We start from the raw sequence: 27,444 nt of genomic DNA, 5'->3' as shown, positions 1-27,444 counted from the left end.
TCAGGTGCCGGGCCCGTTCCTGGGGAGGGGCGGCTGGCGATCCACAGACAAGAATGGCAGGACCTGCCCCCTGAGCCGGCAGCCCACCTGGGCTGGGTTTCCCCCAAACAGGAAGGAAAGGGTGTGGCTATCCCATGCCCCCAGCCCTGGGGCACAGGGGAGGCAGGGAAATTTGCAACAAATTCCAAGAAGGTTCCTGCCCCTACCGGCCCCAGAGTGATGAAGAGGCCGGCAGCTCCTCACACCCTGGGAGGGTGGGGGTTTAGAGACGTGGGTGGGCTGCATTTGCTCCAAGGTGCCCCTCTGTCGGGAAGGAGACTGAAACCCCAGTGAGCGCGGCACCACTCGGGTGAGCTAGACTGTGCTCCCCAAACTAGCTGGTTTACCCGGGAGGTGACAGCTATAAAGCGAAGACGAGTGGTTTTCACTTCTCGAGCGTGGTGTTCCCATGGTTTAGGGAGCACTCGGCACAGATCACCCCAGTCTTCCCCAGGGCTGCCAGACGGGTGTCTTCGTCCCTGAGCACATGTGGGGAGGCTGAGGCTTCTCCAGGTGGCCGCACCGGCAGTGGCTGGTGGCCTCGGGTGGTAGGGATGTCACTGTCACTGTCTCTGGGGGATGAGGCTGGAAAGGGCCAGTGGGTGTTGACACGCAGAGCGATTCAGCGTCCGGCCTTATTAATCGACAGGACCCGGCTCTGCAGAGCTTCTCCTACAGGCTCAGAGCTCCACAGGCTTGACAGACGATCTGGGGGACCATGACTGCTGCCTTGTTTTCTGCAGGGGTGGACGCTGCCTGCCGGGTCCTTACTATGACCTGGGACCTGCCCCTGAAGGCTGGGGAGGAGTCTTCCTGCCTGCAGAGCCAGGGCAAGGCCCCCTCCCCTGGATTAGCAACGTCACCTGCCTTCCCCCCTCTTCCTGCAGCTGACCGAGGACTCCTGAGACCCCTGAACCCTGTAGACCCACTTCTGGAGCCGCCACGGAGCCTGGGCACCCGGCACAGTCACCACCACCTGCTCACGCACCGGCAGCCAAGGTGTGTTTGGGGGTCCAATGCCCCCATTTGTGCTGGGGCTGCGGGTTTGCACAGGGACGTGCTGTGAAGAACGCAGAGCCCATTCTTAACCCACTCCCTCTGTTCAGCTCCATCCTGGGCCGTTCTGCTCCAACCCTGCCACATAACCAGGCCTTTTATCTTTCGTATCCTGATGCTTTGACTTCAGGGCCTACATGAGCCTGGAGGGGTCTGGCTAATTCCTAAAGAGAGCAGACCACTAGCCAAGGAGTGTGCCCTGAATATGCAAACCAGCCAACCGAGAGCCTCTATATGCTGGGGGCCGTGCTCCCCCTGCCCTCATCGCCCCAGGGCCAGGTACCAGACGAGACAGAGCCCACTGCAAATACTCAACTAGCCAGTCCTATGCCTGCCTACCTGCTCCCCCCCTCCCCGGTCCTTCCCATGGAAACCACAACAAAGGCTCTTGCCCACACTTTCCTGTTCCTTCTGCCTCCTGACCGACCCTGGTGCTTCCCCCTGAGGGGCACCTCCTGCTTCCAACGAACAGTGAGCGTATAAGAATTCTGTCAGACCATCATTCCTGTGTCTGCGTGTCTCACCATGCCTGATTGAACAAATCCTGGGTCCCTTTAAAGCACCTGCTGGTCTCCCCCTCAGGACCTGGGCTCTTGCAGGGGTGAAGCTGAGTGCTCCCCCCGGGGGCGGGGAGTGAGTTAGTGCCCCGTCCAGCTTAGAGACTGCACTCTGCCCAATGGCCGCTGCCACGGTCAGCTCAAAAAGATGCTCCCTGTTCAGTGACTCCCTTTTGGGATTAACACATCTCCGCTCGCTTTACCAATTCCAGAGTCTTCTGCTGGAAGCGGTCTCAGAAGTGGAGAGTGAACGTGGCCTCCTATCATACCCACGTCCTGGCGAGCATCTGCCTGCGACTAACCCACATTGACAAGCGGCTAATTTGCAGATTGTGCCCTGTATCGACAGTTCTGTTTATTTAATAATAGATAGTGGCTGTGCTCTGCTCACGCCCAGAGTCTTTGCTGAGACGGGAAACATGATAAATTGTGAACGTGTTTATGCTGACATTCTCAAGGCCCTGAGGCTCACGGTCAGGACTTTCAATAATAATTATAAAAATGACTTCTGTTAGGGGAGGGGCCCCTAATGAGGACAAGGTGTGGGCAGACCAGCCTCCATGGTTTATCAACACGGGACGAATATTTGCTTTGACAGACAGACAGACAGATGTGCTGGGGTGAGGTTCACCGCCCTGCCTGACCTGGAGGACACCTGATTTACAAACACACTAGAGCTGAGCTGAGGTTCACAGGGAGGATGCCCAGCGGGGCTCGTTGGACAGCTGCCCCCATCCCTGGCTCTCCGTGCCCCCCAGCTGCTGGCTCAGCCTTGCGAGTGAGCTAGCGGTGCCTCTGGGCTGCCCTCCCTTTGCCCCTTCCTTTCCCAGCAACACATGCCCGGCCGTGCTTCTCTGAGCCCTGGCTCCACCCTCCCTACAGGAAGTTTCCAGCCCAGCCAATCCAGGTCCCTTCTGGACATGGCCACCACCCAGCTTCCCGTGCCAGGGTCACTGCCAACTCAGTGAGCGGGACGGAGGGCGGTGGTTGCCCCTGAGAAACTCCTCAGCCCCGGCATTTCCCGACGCGGTCGAGCTCCCCAGGCTCAGAGACTAAGCAGACTTGCTCTCCTTGCTCCTCCCTGGCATCCCCCCCGAACTGTCCCCCTAGCTTCTACCCACTCTCCCTCCATGCACCTCTGCACCGACCCTCTGTGAGTCCGGCCTCAATGCTGCATCCCAAGCCCGACCCCATCGGATACCTCGGCAGCTGCCTGCAGGCTCGGGAAGGTCGGGAAGGTCCAGCCCCTTAACCCATGGTGGCTCACAATGGGTGCCAACCTGCCTTATAGCCCCACAGCTCCCAGCTCCCCTCTCACGACTTGACCCATGGCCCAAGTAGAGCTCCTTGTGGCTCCTGATAAACTTGTTCATGCTTCTGGATCTTTCCTTTCCCTGCTGGAAAAGACCTACCCCTTTCTCTCCACCGACAAATGCATTCAATGGAATTACTGGGTGGCCTTGGTCAGCCCTGTCTTTCTCAGCAGGATGTGGGCCTGTTGACTGGACCCTCCCTCCTCCCTGAGCAGCCCCTGTCCTGCGTGGGACACCCATACCTGGTCCCCCTCCTGCCGCTCCAGCCCTTCCTAACCCATCCATCCCCCTTGCAGCTCCAGCCTCCTCCGGAGCGTGACGGAATATCCTGGCTCCCGCAGGCTCAGTCCTGGCCCTTCTGTTCTTACCCTGTGCTGTGCTCTGGTCGTGCCACCACCTGCATGCTAGGGAGGCCTGAGGCCACACCTCCAGCCACAGTCCCCAAGGGTCAGGCCAGCTCCAAGTGCACCTGTACCGGACTGTCTCCCAGACTCCTCCAGCTGACAGGCCCAAGGCTCAGGTTCCTCCCGGAAAGCTGGTCCTGTGTCGGTGGTCCCCATTTCAGTACATGGAGCCCTCACCCATCCAAGTGGCCAAGTCCTCGTGCCCATCACCCAGCCCGTCCCCGATTCTGTCAGTTTGACCTCTAGAGCACGTCTGCGGTTCATCGACCTCTCTGCACCTTGTGCCACCTCCCCAGCTCGGGCACACACTTCTCACCTGGACTGAGTCCCAAATGGTCTCCCGCACCCACTCAGGCTCCCACCAGCCTGCTCTCATCAGCCAGGGAGACATTGTCATGATGCAAATCTGATCGTGCTCCCTCCTTCCCATTAACACACTTCCATTGCTTCTTGGAAAGGCTTGGTCTGGCATACAAGGTCCTGTGCAGTCCTGCAGCTGCTCCTGTCCCCCTTCCCATGCGGGCTCCAGCCACAGGGACTTTGCACCTGCCCTTCCTTCTGCCTGCAGCACTGTCCTGCTATAAGCCCTCCCCTTCCAGGCAGCGGTCCGTTCTCTGACCTCAGGCTAACCCCTGTGGGACTACGCAGGATTGCTTCTACTTTCAAAGCATCTTGGACCCCAGCCCTCTGGCCCTCTGTGCTTCTCACCTCGCCTTCTCCCTAGTTCGGGCATCTTCGCCCTACTCCCTAATCCCAGGGCATTGTCGGATCTTAGGCAACGTAAGATGAGAACACAGACAGCTAGCTGTATGAAGCTATCATTCAGATCCTCGGGCCCTGCGGACTGAAGAGATGCCCCAGGTTCACATGCATTTTGGGGGAGGCTGTGTTTGCAACAGGGGTAGGGAGTGCCCCTGTGGTCAGAGAATAATGCTCCCTCCATGTCCACGTCCTAGCTGCTGGGACCTATGACCATGTCAGGCTACACACCGAAGGAGGATTATGGTAGCGGATGGAGTTAAGTTTGCTAATCAGCCAACCTTAGACTAGGAGGGTTATCTTGGATTATCCAGGTGGGTCAGAGGAAGGCAGGAATGTGGAAGAGGGAGGCAGGCTCAGCGCGAGGAGGTTCAGTGTGAGAAAGCCCCGGCCACTGCTGGCTCTGCCGGAGGAGGGATGTGGTGGCTTGGGAGCTGGCAAAGCCCAGGAGGCGGACTCCCCAGAGCCTCCAGGAGGCAACCTGCGACAGCCTGACTTGAGCCCCGTGACCCCCGCTCAGACTTCTGACCTCCCGAACCATGACGTGACACATCTGTGTTGCTTGAAGTCACATCTGTTACAGCAGCTGGAGACTCCTGCGCTCTTCTTGGGGGAAAGGCCCCGGAAGCACAGAACCCCGGCTCTGTTTACCATTGCCAGCCAATCTCTCTGTTTCTCTATCTGTCCATCTCTCCTCTCCCTTCCGGCCTTTACAAGCTTTGCCGTTTACAGAGAACGAGACACGCATCCGACCTCCCCGGAGGACCAACCCGGCACTAGAGAAACGGATTCACCATGGAGACTGGAGGTCTCAAAACCTCGGGGGGCCCCCTGACCCCCCTCCTCAAGGCTCCTCCCTCACAGAAAGGAGAAGGGTTTTCTAAATCCCCTTCCTGGGCACCGACCTGCGTGAGCCCGCCCTGAGCCTTCTCCCACGTCTGTAGGTCTGTCGCACCCTCTCAGAGCCCGGAGCTCTGTGAAGTTGCTCTCGCAGTGGCCCCTGCTTCTCTGGACGGAGCCCCAGGCTGCTGGTCCCACTGTGGGGGTGCCGTGTGGGAGGGGCACAAGGACACCTGACACCAGGAGCCTGGGACAGCCCTAGTAGCACCTGGCCCCGACAGATGCCTTGCAGGAGGACATCCCGTCTCCTGACCTCCTCCTGGCCTCTCTCAAAGAGGGGTACAGCCAGCGGGGCCCCCTCCTCCTCCTCTAAGTACCCGCCTCCTTCTCCCCCACCCCAGACAAAGCCAGGGGGAGGACACAGATTAATTCAACTTTTAATTACATTCACTTAACAAGATTATCCAGCTGAGGTTAAAAAAAGAAGTCTGCCTCCCAGATGAAAAAAAGCCCTCTTTTTATTTATATCCAGAATATACAGAACCAGAAACAAATATTTCTTTATGGGCCATTTAAGATTTAATGTTTAATTTATAGCCACTTTCTCTGGCGGGGTGTCCAGGCACAATGTCAACATTTTTAATTAAATGAGAAAAAAAATTTTTTTTTAATCACAAAGAAAGATATGTATTAGAAAAGCCACATTTGAACCAGTGAGCAACAGCCCTGGTTCCCTGCTCCTGGATTTCAGCTCACAGGCTGGACAGTTTGTGTCCAGCCGGTGAGGCAGCCACCGGAGCCCAGCAGCATGGCTGAGCATGTGAGGCTCCCAGCTGTTTGCTGAGCACCTACTGTGTGCCAGCACTGTCCCAGAAGGGTTACACATGCGTACGTCTTTAATTCTCCCAGCTATCGCAGAGGAGGCAGGGGCAGGGAGGGATGGGCTTATCATCAACCAAGCTCAGAGAGGCTGAACATCCTGCATGAGGTCACACAGCAGAGGTAAACGGATGAGGAGCCCACTTGTGGATCCATGAATTCCCAAACCCGAGCTCTTTCCTTGCTCCCCATAGCCTGCCGAGCATAGGCTTGGGAAGGAGCCTTCTGCCAAGCAAGTGCCAGGACTTCTGAGTCACCAGCAGGTAAAGGAAGTGACCCAGGTAGCTGGGCTGGGGCATGGAGCTGTGCAAGGAGGACCAGTTTACTGTTGGGTCCCTAACACCCAGGCCAGGAGGCTCCTTCCTCTAGGCCTCCTAGAGGTCATTCGGTGAGGCTAAAGTTCACGAGGGTACAACATTCCAGAAGGGGCTCAGGTGTCCTGACGTCAGGGAGCAGGGACCCTGAGGTCTGGAGGAGGCCAGCTGCTGCCCAGGACTGACCCCTCCTGGTTCACAGCCCGCCCCTGGGTAGTGGCAGGTAAGGAGTGTCACTTGCTCCCAGGGGCCCTCTGCCAAAGCAGCCCCCACCCAAAGGAGGCCCCGCCCAGCCAGGGGCGGGCAGCTGATGACACTTGGGCATGCCAGCACCTGTCCTGCTACAGCTGTCTGAGGAAGCGGCCTCCCAGGGGCACAGTCCCTGCCCCCCCTTCCTGCACTCCAGAGCGCTGTCCCCAGCAGCTGTACTAGGGCAAGGCCATGCTAATGTGAACCGAGGATGAGAACAGCAGGCAGCCAGAAGCCCAGGCCGGCATAAGCCAGCAGCTTTAATGGGGTGCTGTGTCTTCCCCTGGCGGTCGCATCTCCTGGGCACGACTCTGGAAGATGCCGAATCAGCACCCGGACGGGCGGGGGCCACAGCAGCTCAGCAGCCAGCACTTGGCTTGGCCTCCCGGCCTGGGAGTTTCCAGCCTGGGGCACCACAGCTCAGGGGCAGCGTACTTGCATTTCTCCCTCCCAGTCCTGCTCCTCCCCGGACAGCCCGGGATGGGAGAACCCTCCTGCATCCCGGGGACAGGGGTCCAACCAAGCCCAAGACGTTCATCCTCTGCTTGAGGCCAGGGCTCCTGCACCCTCTGCTGCTGGGGCCAAGGATGAGCTCGGCTGCCCTCCAGCTGTTCCCCCGGGCTTTTCCGACCTGGGGGGCTGGGGCCATGCCACCCCGCAAACTCTTGGTCATAGTCCCTTAAGAATTTAGGAAGCCACCTTCCACTGCGTGAACTTCCACGCTCCAGAGGAAGGCGGTTTGCTGACAGACCAGCAATGGGGGTCCATTTTAGCCCTCCCTACCCCCCCAGGAGTGCCCCCACCTTCCTCCATCTACATTGGCTGTTGAGGTCAGAGACGTCTCAGCTCTGCTCCTCCCTGGGGGGAGGCAGGCACTCTTGTCTCTGGAGCTTCTATTCCCATAAACCGACCCTTCATTTCTCATGTGAATCCACTTTAATTACAAAGCTAAATAATGAGAAGGAAATATTAAAATTAAAAAAAAAAAACTCCCTACACAAAGCAAGTTTGCTTGTGCCGGCCACCGGCTCCGAGAGCCAAGGCCCAGAGTGAGGATGGCACCACGCCACTCACTAAAAGCATGAGTGTCACTAAATCAATAATTCATTTACTTTAATGAGATAAGTACTTTGAAAACTAATTGCAAACCTGCTCCATTTACTCCGACCCGTGATAGCCCTTAATGTAAATCGCAGACCCATCGCTGTGGGAAGGAGAAAGACTTTGGGTGGAAGACACCGTGTCATCTTCCCCCTCCTCCTAAGAAAGAAGTTCTGGGCTGGGGGGGGGGATGCGGGAACCAATGGGCTCCGTCCCTCCACCTGCCCAGCGGCACACCTCCAGCCCGAGGGGTGGTTTGCCTCCGTCCACTGTGAGAGGGGATCATCGGGAAACCAACACATAGCAGCACCCGAGGACACTGGGAAGTGACCGTCCTGGGGCCTCTGGAGACGCTGAGGGTCCGCTGCAGCTCTCAGCCCTTCGGGGCTGCACGCAGCTTCTCCCTGGAGCCTCAAGCCTCAGGAGGAGTGCCCAGTTCCAGAGAAACCATGCAGGATGTCATGTTCACCTCATGCTTGGCTAGTGACATGCTGAAGGTCCCCAGCGTGGCGTCCCCAGCGTGGCCACCCCAGCCTGCAAACCCAGGACCGGAAAGGCGCTCCAGGCAGCAGGGGCATTGGGATCAGGCAGTGCAGCCCGTGCTGAGCTGCATGCACCCCCAGCACATCAACCGGGGGGCTGGCTGGAGAGCCAGAGAACCCTCAGGGTCAGGGAAAGAGACCCGAGCCCTCCTCACTGTCCCTGGCTATTGTTCTGGGCTAAGAAAAGCAAGGAGGGCACACTTTTCAGCTTCTTACATTGAAGAGTTCCGAATCCTCCTTTTTCTCTGTGTTTTCTCGTCTTACTGAAAACAGATTCTAGTTCCTTAACCTAAGTCCAAGATGGCTTCTTGACGTTTTCGGGGAGAACCCATGTCATTTGGAGATCACGCAGGAGAACCTCCATTTGCTTTGCGGCTGGGCGTCGGGCTGGTCCAGCTCTCAGAGCCGACCCAGTGCAGGGAGCGCTGTGCCTGCAGGCAAAGGCGAAGCCCGCGGGGCGGCCCGCAGGGACACTCCCTCCATAAGAGAGATCCCGAAACTGTACCCCCGAGCCTCACAGCCCCCTCATCCGTCCTGTACTGAGGCGACAGCAGAGGGTAGACTCTCCCTCACGCAAAACCGCTGGGCAGGTAGCTACGGCGCTGCTGCCGTTATGACGCCACATTTCCTAGGTACCGGGAGCGTGCGAGACCAGCCCGGCTCACGGGGGTCACTGTGGAAATGGGGCAGGACTTCCCTCAGCTGGAATGACGCCGGGGCCCTCACAGACAGAGCCCGGACAGAGTAAGAGGGGCTAGAGGTTCTGGGGGCAGGGCTCCAGGTGCTGCTCAGGGGACGGAGCAGGAGACGTGCAGACCCTTGGAGGGGTGAGGGTGTGGCACCCGGAGCTGTGGGAGATGACCCCGTGGCTTCCCAGCGGACTCCCACCTGCTTTTCCTGCACTGCTGCTTGCACAGACAGTAACCTGCATTACCTTGAACGCAAGCAGACCATCCCAACCTCCCTTGGAGGTAGGGCAGTGGCTGACGCCAGGCTCAAAGCACCGTCCCAGCAGATGTGGCCCCAAAGACCCATGTTCCCGGCTCTGTGCTCAAGGGAGGGCTGCTCTTTCTGCAGACACAGCTGGCTTTGCAATTCTACCCCCAAGACTAGCCCGGAACCAGAAATGTCAAAATTCTCTTTGCCTTGTAAATTCTGCACTTCAGGCTGAAGTGTGTACGGGAGTGAAGAGAGCAGGGTGGCCAGGGATGCCAAATGCCGTTTTCCTGTGGTTGCACTTCCCTCTCGCCTGAGACGCCGCCCTGATGCCCAGAGTGAGTGGAAGACTCGGCCTGACATCTGTAGGCTCTACCCCAGGGCCTGCGCTCTCCTCGGGGTGAGGACAGTGCGGGACAGGGTGAGCACAGAGCCCTTCCTGAGTGGAGTCAGCCCGGCAGGACCTGCTACCATGTGGTGGGAGGATGCTCTGGGTCCCCAGCCTCCTGGGTCGAGGGCACCTGCCCACACATGGAGGCATATGGGAAAGGTACCAGCATGGGAGGGCCTGTCACCTAGAAAGAGCCTCTCCTATTTTAAGAAGACAGGTTGCAAATAAGTCTCATCTGGGAGGCGATTCATGGAGGCAGGGGAAGAGCAGAACTTTTAGCAGCCGGTAGGGGAGAGACGCTGCTTTGCAACCTGGAGGGGAACACTCAGCCGCCACGGGAGGGGCTGGAAGCGGGTAGAGCAGGGACACGCTAGACGTCACCCTGTGCCGGGCTGGCAACCCTGTGCTCCCCAGGAGCTGAGGAGAGGCCAGGGCCCCGGTGCAGCAGTGAGCCTGGTGCTGCTTGGACCACACAGGTCCGGAGTGCCCCCTGGACCGGACAGCCTGTGTTCTGTGGCAACAGGGCATCTCTTAAGAACCCAGCTGTGACAGCTTCACACACATCAGTCTGGGTCTTCCGGGGCCCTTCTGGCAGCCTGCCAACTCTGCAGGTGCAGCAGCCCCAAGATGGGGCCAAAGGTCAATGGGGCAGATGGCCTGAGTGGCCACAGGCTTTGGGAGGGGAAAGCAAACCTTCCAAACAGAGCAGCCCTGGGGCCGGCTCACAAGGGCTTTGGCTGATAGCTGCCAGCTCCGAGGAGCTCATTAGCGGGAGGAAGGCCGCCAGCAGCACACATAGCTGGTGGAGGTGGTGAGGGGAGCCGGTGGGATTGCCCCAACCTCAACCCTCTGGCTGAATGGGAGTGTCAGAGGCTGGGAAATGAGCAAGCAGGTGCAGCAGACGCATCGCCCAGACTGCCCCTTCCAGTGCCCTGGGGGCGGGGTGGGGGTGCATTCCGAAAGCCAACCTAGGCCTGTGAGCAGGGCACCCGCTGGGTCTGCTCTCTGGATGGAGCTCCAGAGCAAGGACTGAAAGGGGGCTTGAATCAAGGCTCTGCCACATCGGGCTGGAAGGCTCCGAGCACATTCCCTGGCCTCCCCATGCAAGTTTGCCTGCCTGCAGGTCGGGGCCCATAGCAGCCCCTTGAACTCAGTGCCCATCATAGCGCTTAGCCAAGTCAGCTTTTGAGTGGCCCTCCGGGAGCCCCTAAGAAGCAGGTCTGAGCATCAGCCCCATTTTACAGACAAGGAAACAGAGTATGGACTCAGCCCCTTCCTGCCGTCACTCTCTGGGAGACACGGAGCCGGTGGAGTCCTGTGCACAGAGCCCCTTGGGAACCCCTCCCCGCCGTGTCTTGCTGCTGTTTGCAGAGCTCCTACCTCCCCTGCCAAGGCTGGGCCCGGTCCACCTGCCTCCTTGTCTAATCAGCAGATAAGGAGAGTCAGTCCGGCCTGAATAGCCTTCACTCTCCACCACCCACGCCCAGGGTTGGTCCTCAGAGTCACAGCCCGGTGCCCCACTCTCCACAGCACATCTAGTGCAGACCTCAGCTCCCACGTGCCTTAAACCCCTTGTGGGTCCTCAGAGCTAGGACCCCTGGGAGGGAAGAATGTGGGCCCGTGATAGGTGCCAAACAGAGTCAGAGGTGTCCAGAGGCTGCTTCTAAGAGCAAGAGGTCAGCTGGTGGCCAGGCCTGAGACCCTGACTCCAAAGGGACCACTGCCCTCCAAGGCCAAAGCTAGCACCCCAAGGGCCAGGCCTCTGCACAGAGAGGCTTGGTCACGGGCCTGGGGGGAGGATGCAGCCAGGCTGCAGCCAGCTTGCTATTATCTGGGCCCGAGGGGTGTCCAATGCCCTGACCACTGGGAAGAGGAGAAACGGCTCACGAGGAGGCCACCGAGTAGAGAAAACCAGGATGTGAGAGAGATTTTCAGTTCGCATCATAGATTCATGCTCAGAATAAACCTCAAAGTCTATCCCCAGCTCTGAAGCCCCACCTGCTCTGGTCCATTCACCCACAGACCTCACCACCCTCCTGCTCTTTCCATAGGTACCACTGGCCTTCTTGCTGGCTGTGAAGCCCTCCAGGCACACTCTACCCCAGGGCCTTTGCACCTACTCCAGCTTTGCCCCTGCCCCAGCCAAACCCCACTTCCCCAAGGTCTTTGCAATACAATTTCTCACCTAGATTAAAATCACAGTTCACCCCCCATACACACACACACACACACCTCCCACCCCCACTCCGTGGCTCTGAGCCCCCGCACCACAATGCAGCTTATTTGTATATTCTGTTGATTGTCCATCCCCCCACCCGAGCACAAGGTAAGCTCCATGAGAGACTTTTATCTGTTTTGTACAGATGTGGACACTTAGGTGGCTCTAGAGTCCGAGACAGGGCCTGGGTCAAAACCGACACACCATAAATACATTTGAGCAAACTAAGGAGGAAGTATGAGCACCCATGAACTAATACGCACAGAATTCTCCCCTCCCCCCTCTTGCAAGCCCCCACCCCACAGCAGTGGCGTCAGAAAGAGCAGAGAGCAAAGTGAGGGGGGCCTGGAAGCCAGAAGTTGCCGGTGGAGCGATGCCTACCAGCTTCCACGGAGTCCTCCAGGACCGTGCTTGCCAAGCTGCTCTGTGCACTCGAGTCTCCCAGGAATTTCCTAAAACAGAGAATCGACTCAGCAGGTCTGGGGTGGGGGCAGGGGCACCGAGCGAGCGGCTGCATTTCTCACAAGGTCCCAAGTGAGGTCCACGGCCCCAGGTGATGCAGACGCGGCTGGAGACGGGGCCACACTTTGAGTCCGGCTCAGACACCACGCAGGCAGAGAGCAGAATTCTGTTCTGTTCTAAACTCTTCTATTTTATCTGCTCTCCACAGCAACCTCGGTGGCGGGATCAAGCTGGGCTCAAAGCGCGAAGCCCCCCAGGCTTCCTCGCTCAGCAGAGGTCCCCAGAGTGGCTTCCTCTCCCGGTTTCCCCCCGAGGCAGTCCTCCTCCCTGAGCAGGGTCTTGGTTTCGGATGGAGTGTGGAGGGGGCGGGGAAGAAGGCATGAGAACACCTGCCGTGTTTACACAGCATCACTGGGGATTCCGGGCCATTCATGGGACTCAAACTTTGAGTGACTCTGAAATTCTTTTGTCTGTCTGGGCTGCATTCTTAACCAAAATAACCACTTTGGAAGGGCTCCTCCTGGGTCATGGCTTTGTAAGAATTACAAATTACACGGTGAAGCCACGGCCAGGCCAGGCCTGGGCTGCAGTGACTCTGAGCCTCAGTCCCGCCCTGGAGGCTCCCCATGATCTGAGTCTCCCCAGCGTCCATGGTAGCTGCGTGTGGGACCCTGGGGAGGAAGGGCACCTGAGGCTGGTCCCACAGGCAGACGAGGGGGGACACAGCCCCTGCTCTCGGTTCCCTGCCGCAGGGGCAGGTGAGCCCTTGTCCCTTTCTCTTTGAATTCTACCTTGGCTGTTCTCTGAAGGAAAATCAATGGGAAGATCTCAATTAATCACATGGGGGTAAATTGATTAGGGTCCTAAATTAGGTCAGTGCCGCTGTCTGCTCCGAGGGTAGGACCCCTTAATCATGGCTTCATTCTTGAGAGGTGGACCGCAGGCGGAGCGGAAAGAGCTGTGGGCAGTCTCTGTGGGCTTATCAGGAAGGCTACAGACAGCAGCCCCCCAGGGCGGCCTCAGAGCTCGGGTGTTTATCCAGGCCCATTCTCACTGCACAGCACAGGAACGAATCCCTGCCTGGGGCACGAAGGAGGCCAGGCCGTGACTGCTTTAATAGAATCACCCTTCTCCTTCCCACTGGATGGAAACCAATCCATCTGCCTTCGGCCATGAGCGTGGGGGTAGCCCAGACAGGGAGATGTGCCTTCTAGACCCTTGGCCACAGAGCACCCGCTCTCGCTGCTTAAGGAGCACACAGCTGGGCGGATGAGTTCGGCAGGTAAGGCTGTACCCGTAGGCATCGGCCACCACCCCCAAGAACTTGCCCTTGGTGGCCACTTGGCTGAGCGGGCTTGGGGCCTTCAGCTCAGGTAGGGTAACACCTCCAGGGCCAACGAGGCATTCCAGAATCCCCACGGCTCTGAGATGCTCAGTGAGGTCCCCCCTTCTCAGACCCAAATGGACGCTGGGCCTGTCCCCGGGCTGTGGGAGGCTTACGGTTCTGGACACGTTCAGCCGGGACTGAGAACTGCAGCAGGCGAACGTTCTCATGATTTCTTCCCCATTCCTTTCCCCGGCCCAGCATCTTGGAAGAGGGCCAGTACTTTTAAGGAGCAAGCCAAGCGAAGGCTGGTACTTTACAGGTGCTTTGTAAATTCTGCAGCACTTTGGATTTATGTTATCTGTTTGGCACCCTGGAAAGGCACACAGAGTTTCTGCTGACAGGGCGCCTTCTTTTCCCCAGTCAGGTGCTCCCCTGTCACGGAGGCCTGGCTGCAGACCCCTGCCCTGCTCTGTGGCAGCTCGGCGAGTGGCTGCCGGGAGAAGAGGCTGGAGGCAGAAGGCTTCTCTGACTCTACGTGAGCTCCCATTCCCTTCTTTCTAGGCCGGCAGGTAAGAGTCAGCGGGGTGACAGATGCAGGATGCTGAACGCCCCACGGCCCCCTGCCTGGAACCACAGCTGCATGAGATCTAGGACACTGCCGACTGCTGCCCAGATCCCCAGTGCCTAGAACAGTGCCTGGCACACAGCAGAGCCTAGTAAGTATCTGTTGGATGAACACATGCTCGCGCCCTGTAGAGCAGTGAATTGTGTCCCCCACAAAGGTATGTCCAAGTCCTAACCCCCAGAACCTGTATTTGGAGAAAGTGTCTTTGCAGATGGATTAAGTTACCCATCCGGAGATGAGATCATCCTGAATTGAGGGTGGGCCTGAAACCCAATGACCGGTGTCCTTATAAGGGAGGGAGATTTGGACACTGACACCTCGAGCCAGCAGCAGCAGCTGGGACAGCAGGAAGGACGCTCCCGTGTAGTCCTTGGAGGCACCGCAGCCCTGCTAGCACTGTAATTTCAGCCTCCGGGCCTCCAGACGGTGAGAGAATGAATTTCTGTTGTTTTAGCGCCCCCCCTCCGTGTGTGGTCATTTATTACCGCAGCCACAGGACCCTTGCACACACGCTCTGGTCGGCAGCTTAAGCCTGGCAGGGCATCTTTCCCGTGCACCTTGCCGAGGTCATCCTACCTGGATCTTTCTGTCTTACTCCTGGGCCCTCAGTAAATATGGGCACGGGTGATGGGCATCTCAGAGGACAGGTGGGAGCCACTACCTCCTTGTGGTTTCTTCCTGGCTGTGGCCGCTTTGGTGGACCCGGCCCAGAAGGAGGTCTGGGGAAGGACAGAGCATTAGCCATCGGGTCGTCCCTGCTGCCCTGGGGGACCGTCAGCCCAGAAGAAGGCAGATTTGTGGCAGTGCACAAAAACAGCACCAAACCTGCCCAGAAAGCAGCCCAAGCTGCATCTGTCCAGAGCTGATGCTGGACCAGTGCTGGGGAAGTTCAGGGGAGAGCGGGGGCGGACACCATCCCGACCGGCATTTCAAAGGCTCAAAGGCAGAAGGCAAACAGTTCTGAAGAACAGACCTCATTGCCTCTGGGCCTGTGGAAATGTTCCCAAGGAAACTAGACTTCATGAGTCGCCCTGAAGTTTTTAAATTTAATGGCAGCTTCCTCCCCAAAGCCAGCCCCGGGGGTCCACGATGAACTGTCCTCAGGCAGTCTGGGAGCAGCTGGCCCCAGGACCCCTCTCACTCACGAGGGGCTCATGTGCAGTGGACCGTCCTCTCCCTGTTCCCCTGGCCTGATGGGCTCTCAGGCAGGACTCATCAAAGCTTTGCAAACCCAGGTAAATTGTGGCCACTGGATTGCCGGGATGCCTGCCACTTGATTCACTTCTTAGAGGGCTCTGGTGCGCTGGAGAGCCCGATTTCCCCTCAGATACGTGGAGCGGTTTGACCTCGTTACCTCCAGGCACACAGGTTGTAGTTTCAGGGTCTCCCCGGCTGATGTGAGTGACTTTCCAATTTCCAGAAGGGGCTTAGTTTCCGAATCCCTTTCAAGATCGCCACCATTTTATACTTTTTAATTCCATTAGGTGAATCCGCTCCCATTCCGGAGATTTACGGGGCTGGGATTTCGCAGGTAAGCTTATAAACTGCTTCCCGAGAGCCCCAGGCCGGGAAAGCCCGCCAACCCTGGGCAGGCGTGTGCAGTGCAGGCTGCAGGTGACTGGACAGGCGGCCCGGAACTGGCTGGGGGTGGGGCCCCACACCGTTCAAGTCCACAAGGCCCACGGCTCTGCGTCCAGCTCGCTCAGACAGCAGGAACTGAGATTCGCTGTCGGGCAAATACTACCCAAATCTCGGGCAGTAACAGACTCACACTGAGAGGCTTTTCTGACAGGGCTGCTTCCCCGGGGCCAGAGAGGCGACACTGTCTACACAAGCTTCTGTTGGGATGTCCTGCCCTCCCTCCTGCAAGCGATGCTTCTCATCTCCATGTGCAGAGTGGCCCATCGTCCGGCAGCAGAGCAAGTCCGAGGTCAGCTGAGGAGGTCCCTGGGCACTGCCGTCCCGGCCCCTGTCCCCCCGCTGCTGCAGGGGCCTGGACAGCTGGCTGCCCCTCTTCCTCACTGTCTTGGCCTGGACCTTGTCCTATTGTCCTTGGTTCCTATCGGCCTGCTGGGTGGTCTCACCCAGGTGACATGTGTGTTGGCGGGATGGTTCTGGGAGTGGAAACTTCCAGGTACTTTTCTCGAGGGGATTCTTTGCCATCATTAGGAGTGGGACTGTTCAGCTACGTTCATGTAACTGGAACTGCCAGCCTGACCCGAAGGGGGTGCTGCTGGGCTGCGGTTCTGGCGAAGAGCCTCACAAGCCTGGGATTTCCTGAGCGACAGGAGGGTCTCTGCGATGCGAAGGGTGGTCCTCAGGTAGCTTCAGGTTGGGGGCAGGTCACCGACCTCATGATTGGATGGGTGGAAGTCTGGACCAGCCTGGGCTCCTGGATGGGGCTGGAGATTGAGTTCAATCAAGTGGCCAATGATTTCATCAATCATGCCTACGTAATGAAACCCTCATACAGACTCTGGGCCCCGAGGCCGGGGCAGCATCCTGGTTGGTGAGCCCAGGGATGTGCCAGGACAGGAACATGCCTGATTCCAGGGGGGTGGGCATGGAACTCCCAGCTCCCTCCGGGGTCTCGTCCTGTGTACATTCTTTACAATAAAACTAATCGGAAGTACAGGGCTCTCTCGAGTCTATGAGACATCACAGAATTAGAGCACTGAGGGGTTCTAGCGAATTCTAGTGAATTATGGAACTGAGGGGTCATGGGAACCCCTGAATTTATAGCTGGTCGGTCAGAAGTACCAGTGGTCTCTGAGACTTCTGGCTGGCGTCTGTGGGGGACGGGCCCCGGCCTGTGGGGTCTGTTGCTAACGCCGGTGATTGGTGCTGGAGCTGGAGCCCGCCTGCTGGGTGGACACGGGCACCACATCTGAGCCGTGTCTCCCTGGGTCTGGGCCCTGGTCCCAGCTCTGAGTCCAGTGTGGCATAGTCCTGGGCAAGTCGCTTCACCCCGGGGCCTTCCTGTCTCATCTTCAAGCTGATGGGTTGGGACCCAAGGCCCCCAAGGTGTGTCTGGTCCTGAAACACTGTGACCGTCTATTCCGTCACTCTTGCAGGAAGCCGCCAGGGGCCCCCCGCCTGGCCGTGCAGAACCTGGCTGCCACCATTCCTCAGGGAGAGCGACGGCTGAGCCACGGGGAAGCCCGGGAAGGGCCAGTATGGAGACCCGGGCGTACCGGGTGCAGCCAGGAGTTGAAGCCGAAACGCCCAGTGCAGGAGGGAGCGAGTGGCTCCAGCTTCAGTGTCTGGTGGGCTTCCCAGCGTCCCATCTGTGGTCACCCCCCAGCCACAGGCTTCACCTGCACACGTCACCGGGCCCTCCGTCTCACCCATGTTCCTCTTCTCTCTTCTCGCCTCACATCCATCCTCTCGCTCTACTCCTGAAGGGCCCAGATCATCACACCAGCATCCAGGCTGGCGTGTGGACGCACAGGGTCAGCAGGGTGTTACGGGTCCTCCAGCCCAGCCCTGGCCGACCCCACGTTGCCTTGGCGCTGACCCCAGTGCTTCCCAGCCCAGTGGGCCTCTCCTCCCAACCCAGTCCCAGAGACTCCCCTTGTTACAAAGTTCTTCCCTGGAAAAGACTGAGGTTTGCCCCCAGTGATTTCCCCATGGTCCAAGCGCTGCCCTCTAGACCACAGAGGTCAAGTTCAACCCCTTCCTCCAAGACAGACCTCTGGTCTTTTGCCCTGCTTGGATCTGGTTGTTCACATCCCACGTCCCAGCCTGCGGGGTCAGCAAGTGTGTCTGGGCTGTCCCCCGAGCTCTGCACCACAGCTCCCGGACCCAGCCTCCTCCAACCTCATGGGAAAATGAAGCCAACTGCTCCTTTGTGACCCAACTACCTGACTGCACCCCGTTCCACATCTCCTCCTCCTGGGTCTGCTCCCCTCCTGGGCACTGGGCCACATGCATGGCCTGGCCAACTCCAGGTAATGACCTATCTGATGGCCTTGCCGTCCCAGCTCTCCCCTCCTTGCCCCTTTGCCTCCTCCCCTGGTGGCCTGTGAGCCCTGTCCCCACTTGTTCCTCTCATGGAGGATGCCGACCTCCAACCTCATGAGTTCAGCTTGCTCCTCGTCCCCCGAGTGTCCCCTTCTCTCTGCCTATCTTCACATCCTTCCTCGTCCAGCCTAGATGCTGTTCTGGGGTGAACAGTGTCCACCCAAAATTCATGCCCGCCTGGAACGTCAGACCTTAGTTGGAACTGGGGGTCTTCGCAGTTGTGCCTGGTTGGGTTAAGATGAGGTCCTAGTGGATGAGGGTGGCCCTAAATCCAATGCCTCGGGTCCCTGTAAGGGCAGACTCGCACAGACATGCAGGCACACGGGCTCTCCTGGGGGAGGCAGCTGTGCGAAGACAGAGGCGGAGACCAGACGTTTGCAGCTACGATTCCAGAAGCCCGAGGCTGCAAGAGGCCAGGACAATTCTTCCCTGACCTTTGGAGAAAGCGCAGCCCTGCTGACACCCTGATTTCAGATCTCTGGCCTCTGGAACCGCAAGAGGATAAATTTCTGTTGTTTTAAACCCCCATTTTGTAGTAATTTGTTACAAGAGCCCCAGGATGCTCACCCTGATGTCTGATTCAGCCCTTTAAACAAACACGCTGTCCTTGACCCCCGGTATGCGGTAGGCGCTTCCTAAGTGCTTGCCCCCCACCTGCCTCCAGCCTGCTGGGGCCGGGGCCGAGACTCCCCGGCCCCCCACACCCCAGGACGGAGGCCCTACACCCGCCTGCACAACTGTCCACTGTCCAGCTGGGCTCCTCTTCCCAGTCTCCACGGGGACCGTGTGACAGTGTCTCTGCTCTGCCTCAACCTCTGACACCTGACTTCCGGGTGCCCTCACCTCCCACTCCGCGGAGAAATCGGGAGCCGTCCACTCCCTGCCTCTCCACCCTCCTTCTAGGGGCGCTCAGGGTCCTTCTTCCTGGTCGGTCACATACTTTCCTTGTCATTGGCATTTATTTAAAAATAAAACCACAGGGGCGCCTGGGTGACTCAGTCATTAAGCGTCTGCCTTTGTCTCAGGGCGTGATCCCAGAGTTCTGGGATCGAGCCCCACATCGGGCTTTCCCACTGGGAGCCTGCTTCTTCCTCTCCCACTCCCCCTGCCTGTGTTCCCTCTCTTGCTGGCTGTCTCTCTCCCTGTCAAATAAATAAATAAAATCTTTAAAATAAATAAATAAATAAATAAATAAATAAATAAATAAATAAATAAAATAAATAAAAAAAAATAAAACCACAAAGCGTCACAGGAGGTCCTTGGGGGAGCCCTGGAGGCCCTCCACTTTCCCACGTCCTTCACAGGGCCACCCCATCACACCTTGGAGGGCCAGTGGTAGGCTGAGCACCTCTGCATGGAAGTCTGCAGACCTCCCCCTCCCCGGGCTCAGAGCCACAGCCGCGTGTGTCGGACCTGTCCACTTGGGGTCCCGCACATACCCCCAAACACCAGCGCTGATCTCACTGCCTTGCCCCCAACCGCAGTCTCCCCGCTTCTCCCGTGTCCCTTCCCTGGAGCCTACACCACCTGCCACTGTCACCCCGGCAAACACCAGGCTCCCTCCTCCACGCCCAGTCCCTGCTTCACCTCCTCAAGGGCTGATGTGCCCCCTGCCCCTCGTCCCCTTTGTTCCAGGGCTGCGATGAGGGTTGCTATTTCCCACCGAGTCTCGGCAAGGCGCTCCGTGCCAGGACACTGCACCCAACCCCTCTGGGCACCCGGAGATGCGGGGGCTGGAGAGCACTGTGGTTAGGGGCCCCAGGACGGTGGTGGGACCCCTACCATGTGAGACAAACCCCCAGGCCAGAGGTGCGGAGACAACGGCACCCACCCACCCAAAGACTGCGAGAGCTCCTTTGCCGAGTGTCGCTGTGAGCCACCTTTATCCTACTTTACAAGAGAGGAAACGCGGCACGAAGGTTAAGTAATTTGTCAAGGTCATGGAACAAAATATTGGGGTTGGAATTTGGACTCATTTTTTTCTGGACACCAAAACACAGCACTGACTTAATTTGCAGGGCCCAGTGCAGAATGACAAAGTGGCCCCGGTGCGAAGATCCCTGTGACTTTCAAGACGGTGACAGAAGAGCTTTAAGCCAGGTTTGGGGCCCTGAGGCTGCTCTGTCAGAACCCCTGCCCCATATCCCTCTCCCCCATCCCTCTCCTGCCATCAGACCCCGGGGCGCCTGGGCCATGTCTTCCCCAACCAAGGGCTTCTCCTAATTCCATCCCCCAACACCATGCCTCCCCAGAGCTCCGACCCTGAGGCTGCTTTGCTGGGCCCTGGGGCAAATCACCAAACCTCTCTGGACTCCTGTTTCCTCGTTAAAAACAGTAAGGACAAGGTCACAAAAGGGTGCAGGGCCCCCTAGGAAGTGTAGCTGTCAGATCAATGAGAAGGGGCCGATCCCATCATGACCCCATGGGACCCCCGGGGCCTGGAGGCTCAGGAGCTCCCGGCACGCAGCCCCACCCCAGCCACCAACAAGGCAGGTCTGCTTCTCACAAGTGGCTCCTTCTGTCCTACCAGCCTCCAGAGGTCAGGTCAGGGCACTGAGGCCAGAGAAGGACCCCAAGGAAGTCCCCCAGCTGGTGGGGCGTGTGAGCAGAGCTCCCGAGAAGAGAAACAGCCCCCCATCAGCATCCACTCGGAAAGGGAGCCCGGCCGGCATGCTGGCCTCTGGGTGGCCTCTGGTGGGGCCCTCGGGTCACATCTGCAGGAAGGCTTACCTGGGCCTCGTTGTCCTGTCCCTGGACACACCCCAGAGCTGAGCTGAGCCCTGCATGTCCTCCCTTACTGGACAGCATGCCTTCGGGGACAGCCACTGCCATCTTCTCCCAGACAGGCAGTCCTGTGCCGAGTCCTCCGTGGGAGCTGCACCCGCAGGACTGGGCTCTCCCCGGCCCCCCCCCCCAGGGGCCCTCTCCTGAGCAGGAGCCAAGGGCCTCACCCATGGCCTTTCCTATGTGGGGGAATGCATTTAATTGGGTGCTTTGCTCAGCTGGGGCTCCGGCAGCTGGTTTTGTCACCTGACTTGCTTCTGTGGGGAGTCTCTCCCTGGGCCAAGGGGGAGGCCCGGCTGCAGGAAATCAGGGTTCACACCCCCTCCCCAGCTCTGCCTTTCCCTCTGTCATTCCAATGAGCTGGATTCCCTTCTTCTGCCTGCCCCTGTGTCCCCCTTCTCCAGACCCACCCCTGAACCAGGGGCCCTGAGAGTAGGGACAGCGGAAGGAAGTCCTAACCCAGCTGGAAATGGGCAGTGCTCCCACGTTCTGAGGGGCCCTGCTTCCAGGAAGCAGGAAGGGGACAGAACTGATGCCCCCCCATCTCTGGGAGGGTTGGGGCTGAAGAACATGTTGGTAACCGATGGGCCCTGCCTGCACCAAGGCCCCCTGACTCACTGAGGCTGGAGGCTGGCCACCCACTGGCTGGGGGACGTGGGCTCCCTGGCTACCTAGAGTCTAGAATGTTCTCTGAGCCTTCCGTTTTGTGGTTTGGGTTGACCCTCCTACAGCCAGCTTGGAAAGCACCCCCCCTCCTGGAGCAGGGGCTGAGGGCACCACACTGTGCCCTCCCCATTGGCCACACCACCTTCCTGTGGGCACGCCCCTTCCAGCTGGTGACTTAGCACAGGTGTGCCCCAGATTAGCATCCCGTGCCTTCCTGGCCACACGAGGAGATGGTCAAGTGTCAGCAGGACTGCTGGGCTGGCACAGGGGCGGGCACTGACCCCGCACACACAGTTCGCTGAGCCGAGGTGCTCTGCTGGCCATCCCTGTCATCAGTGTCCATCTGTCTGCATGGTTACCCACCCACAAGCCTTCTCATGACACTCCCCTGCCTTTGGGCTGGAGGCACTGGAAACCACGAGCATCTGGGCCTCTGGTTCCTCGTCTGTAGACCGGGCAAACGGCGCAGCTCCCGGGCTGCCCAGGGGGGTGAAGCGAGTGCACGCAGCACAGGCCTGGCGTGCAGTCAGCACTCCGTGCTTCTCTCACCTTGAGGGATGGAGTCCGGCTCAGACTCGGGGGGATTAGGCTCCTGTGCCTGCGGGGGCAGGGCTGGCCTCTCTCCTTCTGACGGCCCACCCCTGCCCACCATGGGGCTCAGCAAGCGCCCGGTGACGCCTGGAAAGCGCCCACGGCATCAGCGTGGCTTTGGAGTCTCTCCACTCTCACCCAGGCTGGTCCCGTGCCCCAGTCTGCTTGTCCCCCACTTGTCCCCACCCTGACAAATGGCTCTGCCATCCACCCTGTTGCTCAGCTCAGAGCCCAGGAGCCACTCCTGATTCTCCTCTGTGTCCCCTCCCCCCCAGCCCCCCAACCCCCACAGGCAAGTCTCAGGGCTTCCCCCAACACATGGTCCAATCCCCCTGCTCTCTGCATCCAGGCCACCGCGTGTCTCGCGTCATCTCTCCCCTGGGCTCACCGCGCTCCTTGATCCGCCAGCCTGAGGCTGAGGGCCAAGTGCTCTGCCTTACCCACTGCCCCACACCCCATCCTACACCCCTGCCTTACACTTCCTCCGTCCCTGCATCTCTCTGTCTCTGCCTCTGTCTCTGTCTTTCTCTGTCTCACTCCTCACTTGGTCTCATGCCCTCTCCCCATCTCTACAGTGTTCTCCCAGAGCTCCTGCCTACCTTGCCCAGCTCCTTCCTCCCCTCGGCCCTCATGCCACCTGCCCTGTCCCCAGCACGCTCTGTCCCCTGACTTCACCGGGTAGCTAGGTCTCAGAGAGGTCCCCGCCCACCAGACCCGAAGTGAGGCCCAGGCCTTCCACAGCTGTGGAGCTCAGCCAGGTGTCCCGGCTGGTTCGTTCACTTGTGGACTCACTGCACCCCCTCAGACTATTTGCTCCATGAGCTCGGGAACCCTGTCTGTCTCCCCATCACACTGCGGCCTCCCCGCCCCTGCACAGTGCTGCCTGCAGAGCACGTGCTCACCGAACTGGGGGCAGGGATGGACCGATGGGTGGCGGGCAGGCTCTCTCCACGGGGCCGGTCGTCTCAGTGGGCAGGACGAGTAGGTGCCCATCAGCCATCACTGAACGGCTTCTGCTCCTGGCAGGAGGCTATGACCCCACCCCGCACACTTATTAATCCCACGTAACCAAGGCCACATCGTGAGTTTGGGTGAGAGGTGAAAAGTGCATTCAGAAAACCCCAAGATGGACACGAGGGGTGGCCAGGAAAGGGGTGGCCCTTGGTTCTCTTGGCCCTAGAACAAGGAGAGCTGACGTTTCCTTTAAACACACAGTTACCATGTGACCCAAGAGAAAAGAAAACCACGTTCAAACAAGCACACGCGTGTTCACAGCAGTGCTATTCATGGTAGCCAAACAGTGGAAGCAACCTGATGTGATCAACTGGGGAACGGACAAAACGTGGCCCATCCACGCAGTGGAAGGCTGGCTACTCAGCCACGGAAGGAACGCGCTTCTGACACCTGTTGCATCACCAGTGGACCTTGGGTCCCTGTCCTACGCACAAGAGGCAGACACAGAAGACCACATAGCATAGAAGTCCATGGACGTGAAATGTCTGGAACGGGCAAATCCCAGAGACTGGAAGGTTAGCAGTTGCCTGAGGCTGGCGGGTGCGGGGAAACGGGGGTGACTGCTGATGGGCCTAGGGTCTCCTCTACATTGAGGGTGGTGATGGTTGTCCAACTCTGTGCCCACACTGAAAACCCTTGTGCTGTGCACCTGAAGTGGGTGGATTGCACGGGGTGTGAACTGCATCTCCAAAAAAGCTATTACTGGGGAAAAAAAGGAGGGTTTGTTGACTGAGCCGCCAGGCTTGTCCATAGCATCTGCGTGCACAGGCTCCCCCTACAGGCCACGGCCCGCTGTTGGGGGGAGGGCAGCGAGGACAGGTGCAGGATTCCCACACAGGTCTGTGCAAGCTCTAGCACCCGCAGCCCTCCCCCTCCCCCACATCGGGCGCCAGCACTGGCGAGTCCGGGATGCAGCTCTGTGCTCTGGAACTGTCCATTGCGTGGGGCTGAAAGTGGACCGCGATGCCAGGGCAAGTCTTGTCTGCAGGACGGCGTGGGTGGTGGGCTGGCACTGGGCAGCCCGAGCCTCGCATTCCATCAGGGACCACGTGGGGCCCAGAGTGCGGGGTCAGGCAGCTTTACGGTTCTAGGTGCGGCCCACCGTGCTCCCTGGGCTGCTCTCCTGCTCGAAGGCCCTCGGGCTCAGGACTGGGCACCCCCCTGCCACCCCACTGCACGGCCCAGCTCTGCTGGAATCCCTCCAATACTCTGAGCTGCCAAGGACTCCACGGTGGGGGCGGGGGCCTGCAGCTCGCCCTGTACCTTGTACTGTAAATACAGATATAAGTATTACAATTTAGTTTAATATTTAATACAATCAGGTTAATACACATTCCAAACTCCATAAATAATCATTAGCAGAGGGTTCTAATTGTGCTGGCGGGATCCGACCTCATGACTAATTTAAAGACCAGAAGACATTCCCATATTCAGCTCCCTGAAACACCATAAATTAGCCCGCGGCCCACCGCTGCAGTCGGAACCAACAGGGTGTGCCAACGAGAGGACGTGCTGCTGCGGGCCTCTGTCCATGCTGCCCAAGCTCACTGCCTGGTTGGCAGGGAACTGGCGGGCTGCTCAGCGTGGGAACGCAGAAACCCCACTGGTCAAGGGCCAGAGCCAGCTGTTGAGGGTGGCATCTCGGGAGGGGGCCGGCGGGGGTGGGGGTTGGTGGCCACTGGCGTGGGCCTGCTTGCAAAGGAAAGCAGAGGAGGGCGGGCAGGCCTGTTGGAAAAGCCGTGGGCTCAGGGGAGGCCGTGGGCGAGTCAACACCTTGGCACCGTCTGCTTGGCAGCTCACAGACCCTGCTCGCCCTGTGCCCGACGCTCCAGGAGGGGAGCGGTTGTCTCCGTGGGGCTCTGGGTACGACAGCCCATGAGGGCTCCAGGGTTTCAGCTCAAGCCGAACCCCAAGAGCCACCCCTTCCTGGGTGGCTCTTGGCCATTCTAGGAAGGGGAGCAGGTGTCTAAACCCCAGGATAGCTTAGGCTGCAAATAGACACAAAATCCCCAGACTGCAGGTGTGTGCGGCCTTATGAAGATGTGGCTACACCTGAGACTGGGATTGTCCAAGACAACCTAGGATGGGGGCTGGCTGCAGGCCAGGGGGCTTCATCCCCTCTGCTGATCCTCAGGCTTCCCTTTCCAGGGCTGGGAGGTGGGCCTCCATGCCCCGCCCACAAGCCCTGACAGCTGTCCCTGGTCCCACAGCGCCAGGCTGCCTGCAGAAACAGCTTCTGAGGAAAGAGCTGAGGGCCCAGCTCCTGGTACCCAGGTAGAGGGGCAAGGCTTCCCGTGCTTGCTGCCGGCATCCCCACGGTCTAGGGGGTGGCTCCGGTGCCCGTCACAGAACCCCTGTTCCCAGGAAGTGGGATCTGAAATCAAGCCCTTCCTGACCCCACCTCGTGGCTGCTTCAGGCTGGCAGGAACCCCTGCCCGGCAGAATCCCACCAGGAAGCTGCCTACCCTGTGGGATGGGAACCAGGGAGTGAGCTGGGCCCTCGGGCCTGTGTGCTGTCGGCACTCACCCCTGCACTGGCCTGGCCGGCAGCCACAGCCCTCCCACCGAAGGCACTGCCGAATTAACCCTCCGGTCCCTGCTCTGGATGAGGGCTGTGGCCACACCCCTGGGGCAAGTGAGCTGGGTCGGCCTGGCGGAAGTACCAGGGGGCACGACGCAGGGAAGACACATAGCAGTCACCCAGCCTGCCCCTCCAGTGAGCGGAGAGGACATGGAAGGACAGAGGACAGGGCCACCGTACTGCGGACACGGTCACCTCCAGAGGAAGCAACACCAGCAACAGATTGTAATCCAGCACCAGCCGTCTTTGTACACCCTCTCTTCTACGTCCTCATGCACTCCCTCACCCCTGCCGGCGGTGCGTGCCGCCTGTGCCCCTCCAACGGCGAGGGAGCCCGCGCCCCTCACCCCTGCCGGCGGTGCGTGCCGCCTGTGCCCCTCCAACGGCGAGGAGCCCGCGCCCCTCACCCCTGCCGGCGGTGCGTGCCGCCTGTGCCCCTCCAACGGCGAGGGAGCCCGCGCCCCTCACCCCTGCCGGCGGTGCGTGCCGCCTGTGCCCCTCCAACGGCGAGGGAGCCCGCGCCCCTCACCCCTGCCGGCGGTGCGTGCCGCCTGTGCCCCTCCAACGGCGAGGGAGCCCGCGCCCCTCACCCCTGCCGGCGGTGCGTGCCGCCTGTGCCCCTCCAACGGCGAGGGAGCCCGCGCCCCTCACCCCTGCCGGCGGTGCGTGCCGCCTGTGCCCCTCCAACGGCGAGGGAGCCCGCGCCCCTCACCCCTGCCGGCGGTGCGTGCCGCCTGTGCCCCTCCAACGGCGAGGGAGCCCGCGCCCCTCACCCCTGCCGGCGGTGCGTGCCGCCTGTGCCCCTCCAACGGCGAGGGAGCCCGCGCCCCTCACCCCTGCCGGCGGTGCGTGCCGCATGTGCCCCTCCAACGGCGAGGGAACTTGCACTTGGAGGGCTTTAGCCACCAGTCATCAAGCAGTGGAACGGGGACGAAATCCCAGTCTGCGTGACGTGGTCCTGCCTGTGATCAGGACAGGGAACAGAGGGAGGGCAGCGAGGGGCTGGTGGTGGGGTGATGCGGGCTTGGGAACTGATGTCCCCGACTCCTGGGCTCAGACTGGCAGGACGTCATGTCTCTACTTCCCCAGGCTGGGCACTGTGGGGATGTGAGACCTGGCCCATAGTAGGTGCTCCGTGTTCACAGGCGCAGCTGAACGGCACTCAGTCTGTGTCCTGTCCGACGCTGCTGAGGACCCTCCTCTAAGTCTGTGCTCTGGGACCTCCAATTACACTACAGCTCTGGTGCGGAGAGCGAGGGTCCCCCCCCGCAGTGGGGGCACGGAGCTGGGCGTGCGGCAGGCCCCACACCACACATTCCAAAGGACTCAGGAGCATGGCTTCTGGGAGGCCGTGTCCCACCACCCTTTCCTGTCCAGCTGATACTTGCTCAGGGAACACAAAGCCATCGCCACAACCAGCCAGGCCAGTCTGCTGCGGGGTATCAACCCACCAGGAGGAAGCTCTGGGCTCTGCCTGCCCACCCCTGCAGGAGAGGGACACAAGCTACATGCGTCCAGCGTTGTCTGGGGACGAGTGACCAGAAGCCTCAGCAGCCCCAGTTCAGGAGAGGAGACACCCGTCCAGGACAGCCTGGTTTGGGGGCGGGCAGTGGTGGGAAGAGGAGAGGATGGTGGTAGTGGAGTGATTCGGAAAAGGGGCTGTTGGGGACTGAACTGTGTCCCCCGAATTCAGATGTTGAAGCCCGAACCGTCAAGGTGACCGTGTTTGGAAATGGGGCCTTTAGGGAGGTGATTCAGGCAGAGTGAGGCCCT

The 27,444-nt window shown here is 59.6% G+C and overlaps 1 protein-coding gene across 2 annotated transcripts in view; it reads right to left on the bottom strand.

Moving 5' to 3' along the window:
• The window catches only part of RBFOX3 (RNA binding fox-1 homolog 3), a 405,567-nt gene that overhangs the window by 134,239 nt on the left and 243,884 nt on the right, over positions 1–27,444 (bottom strand). For both annotated transcript variants that reach the window (XM_045814230.2, XM_045814231.2), the window contains exon 4: positions 11,980–12,050. The gene's annotated coding sequence lies outside the window, so the exon portion shown is untranslated. The remainder of the gene's footprint in view (positions 1–11,979; positions 12,051–27,444) is intronic.

Source organism: Ursus americanus, chromosome 23, assembly GCF_024610735.1.
Source record: "Ursus americanus isolate L20-20 chromosome 23, mUrsAme1.1.p, whole genome shotgun sequence".
Lineage (NCBI taxonomy): Eukaryota > Metazoa > Chordata > Mammalia > Carnivora > Ursidae > Ursus > Ursus americanus.
Note: the sequence above shows the minus strand (reverse complement) of the source record. Positions and strands in the feature narration are given on the sequence as shown.